Here is an 18,978-nt window from a genome sequence, read left to right as displayed (position 1 = left end):
GCAGGTAAAGGGTGGTTAGGTGAAAAAGCTAACAATTAACAACAGGTAGCTCGCGTCTTGAATACACATTTGGTTTTGGACCCACTGCAAGCAATAGTATACATTGTTGATATAAAAACACAATATGGTATCTCAACTTCATTTGTGAGCATTCTCTTTTCACCCCTTTACAAATACCACGCTGTTGTGAATTATTTACATAAAAATACAATACGGTCAATTTCCAGAGGAATAAAACAAGGCTCCAAACAATACATTTGCTTCTCCCAGTTGGAGCTTTCTGCCAATTTCATATCCTCCCCCATTTGGAAAGATGGCACTTCCCTACAGAAGGTAACCCTAGGCTTGCAATCCCAGAAAAAAACATCTTACCAGCCTCGTGAAGCCCCTTAACTGCTCCATCTCTCACCCCGCCACACCCAGTGCTTGATTCAGCACCTGCCCCTGCCCTGAGGGCCACCATGTTTCCATCTGCCAACATGCAACTTCAGTCACTGTGACCCTTCTTCTAGCCACTAGCCCATATGCTACCCTGACAAATGTCTGCCTCATTGGCCCACCAAGCTCTTCTTGATCGTGCCCTTTCTTTTCCCTCTCCCTGTTCTTCTTTCCCTCTGGTTGTTTCTTACATACAACACAGGATCCAGCCTTCCTACTTGTGCTCGCTGGTTCTGTCTTTTCTCCTCCAGCCACTCCCAAATGTCAGTTTACAAGTCACTGCCTGCCTCCTGCTCGGCCTCATCATTCCGTGTGTCACTGAGTCCTCCAACCCTCCCACTCTGTGAACCAAGCTCGAGTCTCTAGTGTGCTCCACTGCCCTTGACTTCCCTCTGTTTTCTTTGAGGCTTCCATTTGTCCATCCGTCCATCCACTATTTACCGTGCACCTGTCATGAGTCAGGGATTACGCCCATTTATAGGAGAAACAATGCTGAGCAAAAAGAGGCCTGCGCCCCATGAAACTGGCGGCTTGGTAGGAAAAAGACACAGTCATTCAACAGTCACCCTAATGACTTTCACTAAAATGGCCTTTTAACCACTGACTCAACAGAGTGCTGGCAAACAGTAGCAGACACTCAGCGCCACTGCCCTGTTCCTCCTGGCTCTTCCCATGGCTGGAGGGCCCTCATCTTTCAGTCACAGCATTAACATCACCGACTCAAGAAAACCACCCCTGACCATCCTACTCACGCAGCAGCCATGCCAGCTGTTTATTCTCACATGTTCTATTTTATTCTTCATAGCAATTGGCCCCTGAAACGACACTTGTATTTACTGTTCACCTACTTACTGTCTGTCTTGGGCAGAGTGTAAGCTCCAAGAAGGCAGGAGCCTCACCTATATGGTTTACAGCTGTCGTCAGAACACCCAGAAGAGGCCCAGCACATAGAAGGTGCTCTATAATGATTTGATGAAAGAATGAATACAACCCAACACTTTATGGCTCCACTTGACTCGCTACCCCCCCCATCAGACGCTACTTATATTCAGTGGCCGCAGCAGAAATAAATTCCCGCCATACTGTAGATTCTTATTTCTCATATCCTCTAACGCGAGAAACCAAGTTCCAATTGTTCACTTCTTTGAGAGCCAGTGCTTCCGCAGACAAACAAGAGGAGATGTGCGGGGGACTAAGACCTCAACCCATAGCCACCTAAATACAGTGATTACATTTTGCACCAAGAGGCGTCACACAGCAACTCACGCACATGGGGTCAGGAGGGGACCGCACGAGGAGGCAGCTGCTCGGGGCAATGAACTTCAGTTGCTGCCCCTTAGGTCTTCTCATGGCATGGAGGCAACTTAAAAAGCATCCTTGGACACTCCGGTCATTCAAGAAAACAAGTGCACTTTAAGTAAATAAGTAAATAAATAAAGAGCCAAAGCCTGCCATCTGTCATCGGTAAGAGTGCAAGAGGACACACCCACCCATCACCTGCTACAAAGGCACTGCTTCACGTCTAGCTGGTTAACCCAGCCCCTGTCACCTGACAGGGTCAGGGCAAGGACACCTCTTATAAAATGAGAGAAGGGCAAGGCACTGAGGATTACAGGCTTCTACATATGTTTCCACAACGGCCAGTATATTTATTTTGCACTGTTTATAACAGTCTCCGTCCCTCAAGGATTTGAAGCTGCTTTATAAACAGAACGTGGTCAAGAAAACGGTAGAGTGGACAGCGGGGTACGGTGACATGTGTAAGCACAGAAAACCGACATCAAGCAAGGATGGGGGCTGGAGGAGGGGAGAGGTGATTCCGGGAGTCTTGGGCTCGGCTCCGAGGCACCCGGCCGTCAAGCTGAAATGACAGGCCAACTCCATCACACCTCTTAGTAAGAATCAAGAGGAGAGATACCACCAGTGCTTCGAAGGGAGGAAACGTCTCTTAACGGAGGGGTTAGTAGGGCAGGCTTTCCAGTTGGACCTCCTGGGTTCAAGGCTGGGGTCCCTCATCCACTGGCTCTGTGACCCTGGGCAAATTACTCAACCTCTCTGAACCCACGTGGAAGGGCTGCCGAGGTGCACACAACGTGCTTAGCCCAGTGCCCGCTGACTCTGTTGGTTTCGTACTACCATGACATTAGTATCATGTGAAAACCGCCCAGCAAAGGCATCACCCAAGCAGCTAAGTGGTGAGAACTGCCAGAGAGACTGGCCTTCGGCTCCACCACTCACGAGCCAGTGTCACCTCAGAAAGTGACAACGTCTCCGAAACCCAAATCTTCTCATCTGCAAAATGGGCACCATAACAGGGTGTGCCCTTCACGGGTGGTTATGAAGACCTGAGATAATCATAGCAACACTCCCAACGGCTGACCCGACGAGGTGCTGGGAACTTGGGGGTGCACCTTCGTGCGTGTCACCTCACACACAGCCCCTGATGAAGCAGTTGTTACTATTACTCCTTTTTGAGATCAGGAGACCCTTTCGGGTCTTTAAGATAATGTGCATCAGGTGTGGAGCACGCCCGAGAAGCCCACACTGTGACAAACGTCATCTTCCCAGGACGCCGTGAGAGGCACGGGCCTGGGAAGTGGCAGAGCAGCGAGGAGGGGTGACAGCGGGGCTGCAGGGGCCCCAACGGAGAAGCTCAGCAGACGCCCTGGAAGGAAGACATCTGGGCTCCAGAGGGGAAGTGCTGGTACCTCGTACGGGAGGAGAAGTGAAAACGGAGGCATGGGGAGGAACGAAGGACCCCCGGTCCCCAGTCAGGGGCTGTGCCAGGGGAAGGCGTGGGGGCCGTGGAGCAGGCCCGGGCCAGGGGCTCCTGGAGACCCTCGCTGCCCCTCCCTGGTGCCTGGTGTCATCTGGACTCGGTGAGACCAGGCCCCGCACACGGCTCACAGACCTGTTCATTCCACCTGCTTCCGTCACAATGTGCTCGGAGGACCTGCGGGCGGGAAGGGGTCGCCCTCCTCAGGACTGTTTCCCCAGAAGCGGGTGGGACCTCAGACCAGAGCAGGGGGGGACTTGGCCCCGACCCGCCTCAGGCTCTTCGTGGGCACTGGTCTACCTCCCTCCGTGGGCGTATTTCAGTGAATCACACCCCAACCTCCACCCCCAAAACCTAGAGCCAAGAGCCATGGAGAGACTGTTTCACTTCTCCAAACTTTGCACTCCACCCCACCCAGCAGGTTTGAGCACCCACTTCCAAATAAACCTGGCCTAGAGGAGGCAACATTAGTCCCAGGTAAGAGAAAGCAAAACGGGGGGCGGGTGAATGGGAAGTGACTAAAAGGGAAACAAGAGAACTTTCTGGAGTGAAGAAAATGTCTTGATTGGGGTGGAGGTCACATAGGTGTGGTAGAGAGAATAATGCGGCCCCATCCCTGAAAAGATGTCCAGACCCTAATCCCTGGGACTTGTGAATATGTCACCTCACATGGCAAAGGGGAATGAGGCTGCAGATGGAATTAAGGTTGCTAACCTTAAAATAGGGAGATTATGCTGGATTATTCAGAGGGGCTAGTGTCATCACAAGGGTTTTTAAAAGTAGAAGAGGAGGGCAGAGTGATAGGGTGTGAGAAGGACGTCACTCAGCATCGCTGGCTTTGAAGATGAGGAAGAGGCCACAGCCAAGGGGCCTCTAGAAACTGGGAAAGACGGGGAAACGGATTCTCCCCCAGAGCCTCCAGAAAGGAATGCAGCCCCGCTGACACCTTGATTTTTAGTCTAGTTAAGACTCATGTCGAACTTGTAAGATAAAAAAATCTGGCTGTCTTAAGCCACTAAGACTTTAGTAATTCGTTACAGCAGCCACTGAAAACAAATAGGACAGGTATAAACATTTGTCAAATCTGATCAAATTGTACACTTAAAATCTCTACATATTATTGTGTGTAAATCATATCACAATAAAAAGAAAGAGAAGGAATAAAAAAACTGCTTTGTTACCCGAAGGCTAGAGAACTTTGTCAAGGCTGTCCAGACAAGGGGACACCCTCAGAGGCCATCTCCCCCTGCAGAGGGATCTGCGTCTGCCGCCCTCCTGGCCCATCTTTCTTCACCCTCTGCTTATCTCCAAATCGCATGTGATTCCAAAGCCCTCTTCACATAAGCTGTCTCATCAGCGTTTTAGGAGATTGCCAAGACAGATATCACCATTCATAAATCCATCACGTTATAGACAGGAGAGCTGGGGTCAGGAGAGGTCAGCTGACGTGTGGCAGAGCCACGCCCGCTCCCTGCCTCTGCACTCAAGGCCCTGTGCACCGCCTGCCTTCTTAGTGATCACACGGAACACCAGCCCCAGTGATCGGCAGGCAACTCCAAAAAAACGAGGGTGGGTTTGGGGGCAGACACAGCGTCAATGCCAACATCACGGACAACAGGTCCACGTTTGGAGTGGCCTTAGGGAAGGAAGCCGGGGTTGGGCCAGGTGAGAAAGTGACCACCTGCAGCGGCCACCTCCATGGAAGCTCTGGGGGACAGAGGTGGGAGGGGGCCCAGGTAGGGTCACTGTAAGCCAGGCTTAAAAACAATCCCCACAAAACAGAAAATACGGATCACAGAAGGTTAAAGCTGGAAGCACTCTGTTCCAGACAATTCCAGACGTTTTTCCCAGCAGGGAAACCCTGCTCCTCCTCCGTCGCCTAACACCATCTTCCATAAGGACCCGGGTATAAGAGAGATACAGGCAGAACTGCTCAGCCGGAAACACAGCAGGGAGGATGGCCCTCACACCACCGCAACTCCTCCTTGCAACGCCAGGGCTCCACAGAACGCTGTTTGGGAACTACCCATTTAGTCCAGCCCTTCACATTTTACAGAGGGGGAAACTGAGGCCCAGGGGGGGAAACAGACATCTCAAGGCCACACAGAGCCCACGTCTCCTGCCTGCTCGAGCCACTCCCTTTGCCCAGGCTCGGTGGTGGCTGGGTGACACAGCAAGCAGCTTGAATTTCATTCCTGCTCTCAGATAACTGTCGAGTGGACACAGTTTGCCCTCCTCGGGCTGCTTGAGCTGTATGGCGACTTAAGAACTGAGGTCTTAGTTTAAAATAATAAGGAAACCACCCTTTCAGATCGCTCTTGGAAATAATAAGAGATCCCTTGATTAGCCTGGCAGCCACCCTCTATGCCCAGCCAAGTCCTTGCAAAGGAACAGAGCGTGATTTATGACAGGTCCACCCAGCTCCTGAAACCAGAGGCGGCCCGAAGTTAGGGGCCGGCAGACAACTGGCAGCTCCTCTGAACAATAGGCCGGAAGCGTGCAGGACGGGGTGGAGGGAGAAGAATGGGAGCCACGGGCCTTCGCCACGTGCTGGACATACAACAGGGAAGGTGAGTGAATCAGCACCTTATTGAAAAGCCATCTTCCCCGGAATTCAGAGACTTGGGGGAAGGAGGGCAAAGACAGTCTTGGAACCTTGGAACCCAGAGCCAGCCTGCACCTGCAGGGACACGGGAGGGGCCCTGTCCGAGCATCTCAGATAAAGGAAGTGGCAGCAGCAGGAAGCAGAGGTGGAGGTGATCCAGGACAGGTCTGGCGGGAGAGGGGATGGTATGGGGGGAGCAGTCCCCGGCGCTCCTGGGACAGCTTCGAGACTTTGATCCTTCCCCAAAGGAGAGCATTTCACCCGGCAGCAGTCCACCTTCTAGAAACCCTCACACTGAGCCTTCAGAGACTCCAGAGAATGAGCTTTTCTAGCTGACCGCCTGGTACACAGCCCATGACATTCACTCTGCGTGCTCACTTATCTGCGGCAGAATGAATTAAGTTCTCAGGCTAAATGCAAGAATTTGAAAAATGTGACTGCTGAACAGTGCTGAATCCTTGTGCTTCCAGGAGCAGATGGAAATTCCTCCCTGGAGTCTTTTTCTCTTTTTACTCTGCCTCTGGCACACGGGGACCTCGGCCTCGGCCCTGGAGTCTCCAGGACTTGAAGGGATGTCCCCAAACAGACCAACCCGTTCCTGTCCAGCTTGTTCAGAGCCTCTGCGGGTGACAGAGTGACAGCAATGGCTACCCAAGTGTGGGGTTTACCTTGTGGGGTTCTCTTCCTATACCTGTGATTAACTGAGACTTCATCACTTCCTGGGGACCCCTGATCTGTAAATTACAGTGAACAATAATTGAAGCCTTCTGATTTGCTTGGCACCTACCTAAGTGCTTTGTATACAGTATCTCATTTAACCCTTCTAACTACCCCATGAGGTAGGGGCTACCACTATCCCCACTTTACAGATGAGGAAACTGAGGCTCAAAGAGGTTAAATAACTTGCCAAGTCATACAGCTAGGAAGTGGTGGTGGTGCCCCAGGACTCAAGCCCCACTGGTCTGACACCTCAGCCCATGCTCTCAACGCCCCTGCTTTGTTCAACACCTCTCACCTGAGCAAGAGTGTGTCAAACTCCAAACACCTTTTGGCTTTTTATAATGCACTCCCTACCCACCAGCCCAGGTCTCTCAGCTGCACAGCAAAGAGTCTCACAGACTCTTCTCACAGGAAAGAATAGCCATGGTAGGAACACATGTGAATGCCCCAACTTTCCTGCAAGGCCTGATGCTCTTGTTAATCTGGGCTCCCAAACAAGCCTCTTTTGCTAGTTGAAGCTTTGCCGGGGCTGGGGGTTACAGGTTGTTCACCGAACCACTGTCACTCAATGACCACCGTAGGTCCCTTTCTTAGAAAGCCATGACAACAATCAAAACCCAAAGATCATGTACCAGGAGCCAGGTGATAAAACACACATGCTTTAGGCACAGGAGCCTGGAGAATTGCAAGTCTGGAAACCTGAATTTTAGCCATTGCTCCTCGATAACCAGCTACGTGAACTTGGGCAATTTGCTTAACTGGATTTGTGCCCTAGGTTCCTTATCTGAAAAACATGACTCTTACCACCTGCCTTGTGTGCATCACATGGAGGGGGTCCATCAAGGTTGCAGTTATGAAACACTCTGTGAAACACACTTTGATTACTACGGGAAGCTACTCAAATGCAGGGTGTATAATCTATCAATACCACTTTCAAAGGAAATCAGTTAGCAGGTAAGATAGGTGGATCGACTAATGTGCTGGGTGTTATGTGATGACCAAAGTCTAGTGTCCCCAAAACATCCAAAGATAAACAAGCCCAGCTCATACTGGTAGGTCACGATGGCCTGTAAATTGACAGCAAAAACACACTGAAGAGCCTTTCCCAGTAACTGTCACAATGAAGGAAGTTACAAAAAAAATCCAGCTGGAATTCCACTAGTTACAGACGCCATTCAGATTCCGTTAGACACAGAGACAAATGTTTTTGCTTCCACTCCTCAAAGTGTAATACACCCGAGGCAGAATGGTGTCAGACCCTCCCCCTGGACAGGCCCAAGCCTTTCAACACGAACTGTTTTTCCAATATCTTCAACTATTCTTGACTTCAGGAAAAGTATGATATTTGAAAAGAATCTAATAATTAGTGAAGAGGGCATTAAGAATCAAACACTCCCCTGGTATAAATGATCACTCACTCTAAGGACATTTTTTTAGCAAGGTTTGATGGGTTTCAACCAGTAAACACCTGCAAGTCTCAGCTCACCAATGTCTCTGAGGATGTTGCCAGCTTTAATGAGTTCAGAAATAATATAAACTTTAAAACAGAAAAGGAGGTGATGAAGTGAACGAAGTATGGGTTGTAAAGGCACTGACATTTCAACTTCATTTTTCTGAAAAGAGTTCCTCCCTCATCCAAACTGTAGAGCCATCTCTTGATAACTCAGACATAAACAGCGTGTTTCAACTCCTGTTTCCTGCCAGGGCTGGACGGAGGCCACCGTCTGCTTATCGCTGATCCCCAAGGCCTGAGAGAGGGGCTGTAGGACAAGGAAGACCAATTTAATCTGGGCACTGGGCTCCAGGGAAGGGCCTGAGCTCCAAGGTCAATACCAAAGCGCTGGATCTTCATGATGCTTTTCAAGGTGAGTTAATTCTGGTTTTAGCAAGCAGCAAAGTCCCACCTGTTCCCTAAGAACCACTTTTCTTCTGAGACCTGAGAGCTTAACACCTCTCCGTACCTGTCCCCTGGGGCCCACAGGAAACAGCACTGGCCAGGCGAGTCTGCCCGATCTGGTAAGCAGTCTGGTCCCCGCTCCCCCGTGAGGATCATGACAGCTTCCCACATATGCATCCATGACACCTCAACCAACAAACTGTACTTCCTAAAAAAAAAATTTTTTGAAGGTGTTATCTTACAAAGCCCCTGGATGTGTAGGTAAACTGTCAGCAATAACATCTCTAGCAATATTTCAGAGTAAAATCACACAGATTTCAAGGAGGCAGGTCAGCCTTCATTCTAGAAGACCCAGGGACAAGAAGGTAAGGGGACTCCAAATTTTCTCTGGGTTCAATTCTCAAACCTCCTTACAGAAGCCAAAGGCCAGCACATTTTGTGGGGTGCACTGGCACAGCCGTCTGTCCCTTCCAGCCACAGGCAGGAAAACAAAGCGCCTCCAGAGAAAAACAGTGATGACCAGTAAAGTGGGAAACAGAAGCAACCCCAAATTTGCCTGAAGCGACGGGAGACTGCGGCAGGGACCTCCCTGGGAAATTTCTTTAAGTACAAGAAGGTACTTTGGTTGCTCTACAAGCCAACGTGAGGTTCATAAAAAAGAAAGGCACTGTGAAGCAGACGAGACTTTGGTTAGACCTCAGGGACGACTTCTGTTAAAGTACTCAGGGAGGTTTTGGAATCTCGGTCTACAGACATCTACTCAACTAGAGAAGAAGAAAATCAGTATCAGTGCACGTCTGAGGCTGCTGGAGACGCACACTAGTCTCCAAGGGTGCCCTCCAGGACTGACTCTATGATTCAACGCAAGTGCCTTCTGGTGGTTCAGGTGACACTCTCAGGTCTCGTGTCAGCTCGCCCACAGCCTTGCTGCAGGATCTGTGACAGGGGGACAGAGGCCTTCTCAGTGAGCCTCCAATGTGTATCATGAGACCTGAAAAGAACGATGCAAGAGGTGCTGCGAAAACTCCATCAGCAAGAAACGCACCCCGGGCATCAGCAAAGGAGGGCTCAGGTGGGTCCCCTGCCCAGAGCCTAGGGGCGACGCGGCTGCTGTCCCTTCCCGCTTCACTTGGGGGTTCCATCTTCATTATCAAGAAAGAACTGACACAGGAGTCGGAGGATAAGACCTTCGTTCTTTGGTCTTATTTCTGTCCTGGTTACCTGAGGGCCAATCAATCAACACTGACGGACATTTTCTGCCCTAAAATCACCAAGGTTCCCCAGGGCATCCAACTTGAGCTTTACGTCGACGTCAAGAAGAATCCTTTGCGCACCCATTCTCTGTGTTTGTACGGAGAGCAGCAGGGGCTCAGAGAAAGGGCTCCACGTCCTGCACACTCAGCAAGGTACAAACAGATGGACAGGGGTGACTGAGGAACTGGGCAGGTATGGACAGGGCATTTATTAACCTGCAGCCTCGGTTTCCTCATCTGTAATGGAGGAAGGAGGAGGGGAAGTGCCAGCCAAGAGGCCTGGAGGATGGAATCAAGAAGGTACAGCACAGGGCCTGCACCTGATACGTGTTCTGTACCAGACACTTTCCCTTCCCCGCTCTCAACAAACCGAACTGTGACACACCTGCTCGACGGATAACATCCAAAAAGAAATAAATATACCCTGGCCTGTCGGGGGCAAGGACGTTGGCTGGCAAACAGCAAAACATCAAGCAAAGCGAGCACCTTCCTGAAGGAGGGCTCACCATCACCCGCTGTCCTCTGCTCGATCAAATGACCTCTCAGGTCTCAGTCCTGGTCTGAACCCCAAAGGACACGCTCCAGGACTTTCAGTCCTCCCAACCCAGCAGGTCCATTTCACTGGGTACTGGCCCATCAGGGGGCCCATATGGCTGCAGAGAACATCCTTGGGATCCAAGAGTAAAACGTACAGATGGCCAGACGGATGGAGATGGCGGGATAAAATTACACAGCACTCATCTGTGTAAGTGCTGCTTAATAGATTATGGCTCTGGCATCAGTAACGTGTATCCAAGTAGGTTACAGCCAGAGCCAACTTGGTGCCCTTTAGAAGCACTGACGAGGGCTTGGCAGGGGCCGTGGAGATCACCTAATTCAGCCTCCCACCTGATGATAAGCTCAGTACCTGGGTCGAGCAGTGGTCTCATGCCCCGCGCCCCTGCCCACCCCCCAGTGCTATGCTCCAACCACGCTGGCTTCCTTCAGCTCCTGCAACACGTTGGCTCATGCCAACCCATCTGTCTGAACACTCCTGCCCTCTGCTTTTCACGCCACTGGTTCTCTTCTCGTCTGCTAAGTCTGGGCTTAAATGCACCTCCCTGGAGAAGCCTCCTCTGACCACCCTAAGTGGCTTCTCCATGACACTCTTCCCTCTTCACGCTTCTCCCTTATTTAACTGTTAACTGGCTTATGACCCATCTCCCCTGCTAGACTATAACCTCCTCGAGGGCAGGCCCGCTATGATCTCGGTCCGGACTGCGTCACGGCCACCTCATCCAGTGCCTGGCACCCAGCAGGTGCTCCATCAATACCTGCTATCTTAATGAACGCACAGTAGTCCTGAAGGACGTGCCATCCTGCAAAACTTAAATCGAGTCCAGCTTTGCATCTAAGGCAGCTGAAGTTTAACTCAATAACCAGAAGATCCCTGTCCGTGAAAGCTCAAAGTCCTGCCCAGCGGGGAAAACGCCGAATGCCAAAGACCAGCTGAAAGAGGCTAACGCGGCGTTCCCACCTCTCAGAGGCTCATCAGGTTTGTGCCCAGGCCTCCGTGATGGGCTCAGGCTGGCTGGGGGTCCTAATCCATGTCGTTAACTGTTAACTACTCTGGCCTCGCTGACACTTGCATTATTAAGGTGGGGCGAGAAGGACAATCATTCGTAGACCTTCCATCTCAGGACCTGGCTCCCACCCCTGACTTGATAACTACAAGCTCGGGGCTGAACAGTTTGTGGGCTTGTGTTGCAAGGAGGCTAATGAAAACACGTTTTTCAAACACCGTACGGTGAGGGCCACTGAAGCACCGTCCTCCTCCAACAGCAATATAAATTTTTAAGTCCTGAATTCAAAGGGAAACAAGTGGCTTGAAGATATCAGATGGTTTACAGGACTCTCCCCTCTGGCATCTGGGACATCTTGATGACAAATTTAAAACCCAGCCAAAGGTAACTGGGAGAAACATCAAGAGAGGCTCTGACACTTTCACAAAGGAACTTAGAGGACTCAGGAAGTGCACGTGGGCATAGATTTCTCAGTGAGAAGGAGGGTCATGGCAGAAGTGCCGATGCCAGCTATGAATGTCACTTACGTTCTCAGAGGGCTCTGGGTCCAGGCTTGTGAGTGACGTGTCTTTAAGGCCCCCATGTCAGGACTCTAGCCGCTGGCAGTTTCTAATGAGAAAGTATTCTCAACCATGAAGTTAGCTCGACTGGAAAAGTTCCAAAGGGAAAGTCCCTCCAGTTACTCAGAGTGGGGGAAAAAAAGTTGCCTTCTTGGTCTGGAATCTGGGGATATTTTATGCAGATGGCTCTAACAGAAGTTACTAAGGGGAAGTCAGCTCGCCTTTGATTATTCAAACAGGCTACTGCTATTAAGAATTGCACAACTCTTGGGCAAGGCAGGGGTGGGTTTCGGCTTTGTTTTTTTTAAGCCTATCCTCACAGGAACTACTTATTCTTTTCTAAGAACATTTCATTATAACCTCCCTAACTCACGTCTTTTAAATGTCTGTGCTCTGGTGGGAATGTGACCGACGAGGCAAAGCCATCAGGGCAGCCAGGGTGCAGGTGGACACCCCCGGAGCCGCCACCGGGGCTTCTCAGGAGGGCAGTTCTGCTTCCCTGCCGAGAATTGGATAGAGCAGCCACTTTTTTTTAATGCAGGCTGAGTAATCTCAACCTGCAACCTTCAGGTAACACAAGTTGCCCAAGCTCCAGGAATTATCACTGTGGGACAAACGCCTTCCTTTGTTTTCACGTGGTTCCATCTTATAATGTGCTAGATGAGATAAGAGGTGTCACCCCACCCAGGGCAAGAGCACAAGAAGGATTATGGAAATGCCAAGAGCCCTCTTTCTCTGGGGCAGAGCGATGGTCTGTCCGACGGGCAATGGAATCCATCTAGTTCAGGGGCAACCCGAGAGCAAAGGGTAAGCTTCTATCGGATGAGCTTGAAGACTCCCAGGACAGGTCCCTATAATGAAGGGGCTGGTAATAAAGAAAAATATCCTAGGAAAAGAAATAGGTGAGGGTGGGAGAAAAGACACCTTAGCCAAAACCCTTCTGATGTCTTACAGCTACACAATGGGGAACTCTTAGGGAGAAAAGGAAAATATTCTGTTTCTGGAGACAGCTCCAAGAATACTGAGCTAGGCGTGAGAAACAAGCAAGCGGATAGATTGGGGGGAAAAAAAGAAAGAAGAGAAAAGGTGGGGAGAGGAAGGAGTCAGGGAAGGGGGAGCGAGATGGCTGAGAGACAGGGGAATTAAAGAACACCATGGCAACAAGTCCGTCCACCTACCCTGGCCGCCCACCCACAGCCAGATTCTTTGCTGACGCACTTGAGAACAAGCTGGTTCCTACCAGCTCAGGAAGGTGAGCAAACCCGGAGAGCTCATTAAATCCCTTCTCAGCGACTCTTGTCTGCCTGCAGATAGTGAGCAAGGAGGATATAAATAGAAGTTATATAACATCTCTTTGTTGATTCCTGTGCTTACCAAAAAAATGCAGCATGACCTTGTTTTTTTTTCTGCAGCGTTTTCTTCAGCCTGCGGGTTGAGGACTTTCAGCCAGTTAGGGATCATCTTAAAGTTTAGAGAGTAGACTATAGATTTCCACACTAAGGACACTCAGGAGGGCCATCCCAGTTCGGAACCCTCAGGATCAAGTCCTCCTCAGGTATAAAAAACAAAAAATCTACTTGCTGCAGAATAAAACTTTAAGGAATCTTGTGGCGCCCTCTGAGGACATTTCTGATGATGTCAGGAGTTGTGTTAACACCCAAGAGCAGAGAACCATGTGAAACCTAACGCATGACTTGGGTTTTCAAAGGAGGTCAGAGCACTCAAAATACATACATTTAAAGCCAACTGACGGTTTCTAAATACCTCCAGGAAGACTCAGTTGTCTTTTTCTTTCTCAACAGGCAAGACAGAAGAGGCCAGTGGAATGCAAAGGCCTCCTCCTTAGGGAGGCCAACAGAGGTGAGACGTGCAGAGGGAAACACCAACGGGAGGCCCTGAGATCTACCCCAACCCGGTCAGAGCCTCCAGCGCTGCCAGGGCTGCTGGATGGACTCTTGTTCTGGCATCTTCACCGGGAGGTAGCTTTAAAGGAGCGTGCGCTTACAGGCTGTGCTGTTGAACCCCCATTACTCTGCTATCTTGTCTAACCTAGTGATGCCACAAGACTCTTTCAAAAAACTGTTACCATGGGAACTTTTCCCTCTCAAGCATTTTTCAAGAAATGTCACAGGTGCTGGAGAATTCAATGCCCTTGGTCTCTGTAAGCATGTTCTGAGTCCTTGAACGTGTGGCTTCAACCGAGAGGACTTTCAAACCCATGACGCAAGGGTTTTGAACACAAATCTCTTCAAGGGATGCGGTTAAGGACACAGGGCATGGGTGCTATGATGGCCTGAGGCCCCACTAGGCACGCACATTCTGAACCACAGGGCCTTTAACACATCCTATCCGCTAAACAGAAGACCCCATAGGGATATAAGCAGCTCAGAGGGTGACCCCAATAAGGGATGCTGTGCCTATCATCCCTACCATGGGATTTCCCTTCTCATCAGAACTGGGAGGTGGTCAACAACACAACAAGCCATCCACCCAGGCAGGGCAAGAGCCACCATCCCCCACTGAACCCCTGGTCCTAGGTCAGCACATCAGCCCATCTCTCAACTGAGCCCTATGAGCCCAAGCCTTCTCCTCTTCTAAATTCCTGTGAGGAAAACACCATCGACCTTCTATAATATAAACAGCGTGGATCTGGTAGGAACCAATACACCCTCCTGCCCTGACGTGGCAATGTTGCCAGGTAACAATGTAGAAATACACTCAGAAAACTGTATGTGACAATATACAACCTCCGCTCTGCAGCTGATAACCGAGGGAGTGTTAAAACACCATGTTCTCTGAACACTTGGGCTCTTGGTGCAAAAAGAAAATTAAACGGGATATTTCCTCCTGTAAATATAAGACAGGCATACGGCTCACACACGCAGCCACTAACCGCAAATAGTAGAGGGGTTTGCCGCAGCCATCTGCAATGCACCCCAGCTTTCACTCTCCTGCCCCTCCACTCCCCCCAACATGGATTCCGGAAAACTAAGAGAAACATGACCAAGCACGAGCCTCTCCTGTGTTAGGGACAAGTTCACCTCTGACCAGAGAAAGGACACCAGTGGCAACTACAGAAAAACTCATACCTTATTATAAAACTGGGCGTGCTTCCATCGTGTGGTTCCTAAGTTGACTTAGAGAATTCACTGCATGACCAAGCAGTGACCACTTGCTTCTCAGATCAAATAACCAGCGCTGCCTACCGGCTCCCAACAATGACGAGGAAGATGTTGCTCTGGAGGATGCAAAGCACCACAGTGGATGTGAGGCACTGATTAACTCCCTGGCATTGGACCCACGCAACTTCAAGGCTGTCCAGCATGGTAGAAAGTCAAGAGGTTTTTGAGGGAGATAGACCTGGGTACCGAATCTCAGCTCTGCTAACTAGGTGACTTTGCATAAGACCTCCCTCGATCTTTTGGGTCTCAGTTTTCCCATCCAGAATTGGGGCTATCCCACCTAGCCCAGATCAAGTACATAGCAGCACCATGCGCTGTGCCTGCCCTGGAACGGGCACTTTATAAAGGCAACAAGTCCTTTCCTTTTCCTTCTGCAACACATAAACATTCTTCAACCTGCCCAAGACTCTAATATGGGGAGAATCCAGTGCATGGAGCTTCTTCACGCAAAATGGGCAAAAGATGAGCTCTAATAAGCCTCACATTACACCAAAGTACATATGCTCCTTTAGATGTAAATGAAAATCAAAAATTGTAGCAGTATAATCTAACTTTTCTTAGGAGCCCTAATTCAATGAGCTGCCCTCTGTCTCCATGAAGTTATGCAAGAGACCTTCCTTCCCATTAACTTTCATGGACCTGAGACCCTGGAACCCGCTAGAGGGGAAGCAGCATGTGTGGCACATATAATTTTTATTTGGCAAATGGGATGCCCAGCCTGAAAGGTAAAGTCTTTCATGGTTCACTTCTCCGTCATGCACAGGTCGGTGATATAACCAAAGCAAAGACACACAAGCCATCTCAGGACTTCTCTGGAAGGCAGACCACCCTCCACAATGAGCCCACTAACAAAAAGAAGAACAAAGAGAGAGAAGCCATAAATTCTGCAGAGGGGCTGAGACCTCAGGCTCTTCTCTATATTTATTCATTACGTACAGATCAAGTTCCCTTTACCCAAAACAGGCAGAGACTTCCTTGGGGAACGTGGGGTTGAAACAAACCCTGATACAACTACCAGCTACCTCTGTGACCCTAAGCAAGCAACTTGACCTCTCAGATCCTCTATTTCCCGCTGAGCAAAAAGGGGTCCAGGCAGTACCTGCCCACACAGGACCACCACGCAGAGTAAATGAGATCACGCAGAGAAAGCACCAAGCCTCGCTCCTGGCATGTGAGCGTTCAGACTTTGGTACTCATTATTATTACCACCAACTATAGTTACTATAAAGAAGAAAAGAAGGAAAAGATCCATCAAGAATCTCTGGCATCACAAGAAGATTTCTCCAAATTGACATTATATATTTCCCTTGGGTTCAGATAAACTTAACTCCTTCTCTCACCTAAAGAAAGTGCCTCTTTAAAATTGTGATAACCGTTAACAACACATTTTCACCTTTCACATCCTCATGTTTATATTGGGAAAAGAACAAGACGACGAATGTAACATGGTGGCCACATAGAGTCCAGACTTTGATTCATTCAGGGAACATTTATTGAGCACCCACCATGGTCCAGGTGCTGGGAAGTAAGACTGAGGCTTGACCCTGGGAGAAATTACACTCTTGGGTGGGGGGAGTGGGGAGGAGAGGAAGACATACAACCAAAAAGAAACTGTGAGCAATGACTACGTATTAGGCACCATTCTGAGCTGCTGTGTGCTTTCCATATATTATCTCATTTAATCCCCAGAGTAGCCCTACAGAGCAGGATTCTCTACGTCTATTTGTTACGTACAGATTGACTTCCCTTCATCCAACACATGCAGAGACTTCTCTGGGGAACCTGGGGGTGAAGACAGACTTGATCTCTGCCTCCTCGGGTCTTACAATAAGCCTCCCTTTCAAGAGTGGTGATTGCTAAGTAAATGAACTGCCCAGACAAAGAGACCACTACCTCTGCCTCAGGGGATCAAGAAGTTTCCAGAGCAGGAGGCAATTTAAACAGGGCTCAGCGAGCGTGCCAGGCAAAGGGAAGGTGGGCACATCCCACACGGAGCAGAGGCATCTGAGTACACGGCCAGGGCCGGGCAAACGAGCAGGTTGCAGCCACAGGACAATGAACACGGGGGTGAGTGTGGGAACCCAGGCAGGGCCAGGCACGTGGGCACCAGTGGATCGCAGAAACATGGCGGTGGATTTGGTCCTCCGCGGAAGGCTGTTAGGACAGGGGATGAGGCGGTCCGGCCTTCATCTGGGGGGAAGGGGTGGGCATCACTGACAGGAGTATGGAAGAGAGAAATGTCCAGAGGCGGGGACGCCCTGAAGAGCCCATCTCAGGCTCAGAACTCAGGTGGTCCCTGCTGGCAGATGGTATAGGATGCTGGTCAGGGGCAGGAATTCTGAAGCCAGAGCGCCTCGTTTCCAACCCCAGCTCCCCCAGCCCCAGCGGGGTCACTCTGGGCATGTCATGTAGCCTCCAGGTGTCAACTGTCTGGCTCATTACAAGTCTGAACTAAGTCCTGACTATTAGAATACTGGGAGGTAGAGCGGACGCAGAATGAGTTCCTGATGAAAATCAAGAGGGAGGAGACGGATGACATCAAGGTTTCCAGCTCGGGTGACTGCAGAGGTGGCGGTGGGAAGTCCACTGACCTAGATACAGAACACAAGAAGGCCAATGGGGTGGAGGACTGGAGGTGATGGGCGAGGTTGGGGTCGCATGAACTGAGAGTTAACACAGGTGGAGATGCCCAACGGGGATTTGCTCAGAAATCTGGAGATGATCACGGAGGTAGGGCCAGGAGCTGTTGGCATAAATGGTAGCTGGGAACCATGGGGATGGATGAGGTCACCCAGGGAGCTTGGAGAAAAAGACGACAAACAGGCTGGAGACCAGGTGCCAGCATCTCACGTATTTGAAGGTTAACTGTATGTGTCCCAAGGAGTCCCTTGTTCACCACGAGTAAAACCTCCAGAGGAAGCACAGAAATAGCACAGCGTCAGGCCAGCAGGAAGTGACTGACGTAAAATGTGGCACCCTGGGGTGGACGGTCAGACAGGGCTTCCAGATGAAAACTCTGGACTCCTGAGCCACGTATACAAATCCCCTCGGGAAGGAGCTGACCGAGTCTGCCTTCCAAGTCTGCGTTAAAAAGTGGTAAGCAGGGCGATGGAATATATTCCCGCAAAGGCAGTAAAGGGAAAGGGGAGATCACCCCTCCAATCAAAAAAGGAAAGAAAAAGTAGAGGCCTCTCTTTCCCTGAATTTCCATTTATTAGCTGAGTAAGTGGCCAGACTCTCAGGGGACTTAGGATATTAGTCATCTGGTGAATATTTACCACAAACCTATCACTGCTCTACCAGGGGGTGAAGAACGCAGAACAGAGGGATTAAGACATGGTTCTTTTCCTTAAGTAGCTTCCTATCTCGACAGCAAAGATTCAACAAACACGGGCTGGCAGAGGCTTTCCATAAAGGTCCAAATGGTAAATATTCTAGGATTTGCCAGCCATTCGGACTGTGGTGCAACTCCTCAGCTCTGCCCCAGCAGCGTGAGAACAGCCAAAGACAACACTAAGGTTATTGTAAGTCTGGCTGTGTTCCAGTAAAACTTTATTTACAAAAGCAGGCGTCAGGCTGGATTCGACCCGCCGGCCATAGTTTGCCAATCCCTGGACCAAGGTATCAAAGCCAACGGAGGAGAATTTGGTGTCAGCTTAGAAGTTCATAAGAGGCACTCCATCCTCAGAAGTCACTATGGAAAGTTAGGAAGAATGCAGACCTCTTGCTAGAGCTGAAGGAAGAGAAAGAAAGAAGGACAATTTAGACTTGTGGATTTAATAGGATACAATGAAGGCATAGTGACAACAATTTTCCAGTCTTCTCTGACATTTTTTTCTGCTCCTCAGTCAAACTTTGGAGACCATGGAAAACCCGAGGTTTCCTCTGAAGATATCTCCTCTTAGAAACGAATTCCTGCTTATGGGTTTTCTAGGAAGCAAGAAGATTAACACTTTGTATCCAAAGATCTCCCCCCAACTCCCTA

The 18,978-nt window shown here is 49.9% G+C and overlaps 1 protein-coding gene across 1 annotated transcript in view; it reads right to left on the bottom strand.

Annotated features, from left to right (window-relative positions):
• The window catches only part of ITPR1 (inositol 1,4,5-trisphosphate receptor type 1), a 320,973-nt gene that overhangs the window by 72,173 nt on the left and 229,822 nt on the right, over nt 1-18,978 (bottom strand).

The sequence above is a fragment of the Balaenoptera musculus genome, chromosome 11, assembly GCF_009873245.2.
Source record: "Balaenoptera musculus isolate JJ_BM4_2016_0621 chromosome 11, mBalMus1.pri.v3, whole genome shotgun sequence".
Taxonomy (NCBI): Eukaryota; Metazoa; Chordata; class Mammalia; order Artiodactyla; family Balaenopteridae; genus Balaenoptera; species Balaenoptera musculus.
The sequence above is the reverse complement of the archived record's forward strand: the minus strand, read 5'-3'. Positions and strand labels throughout refer to the sequence as shown.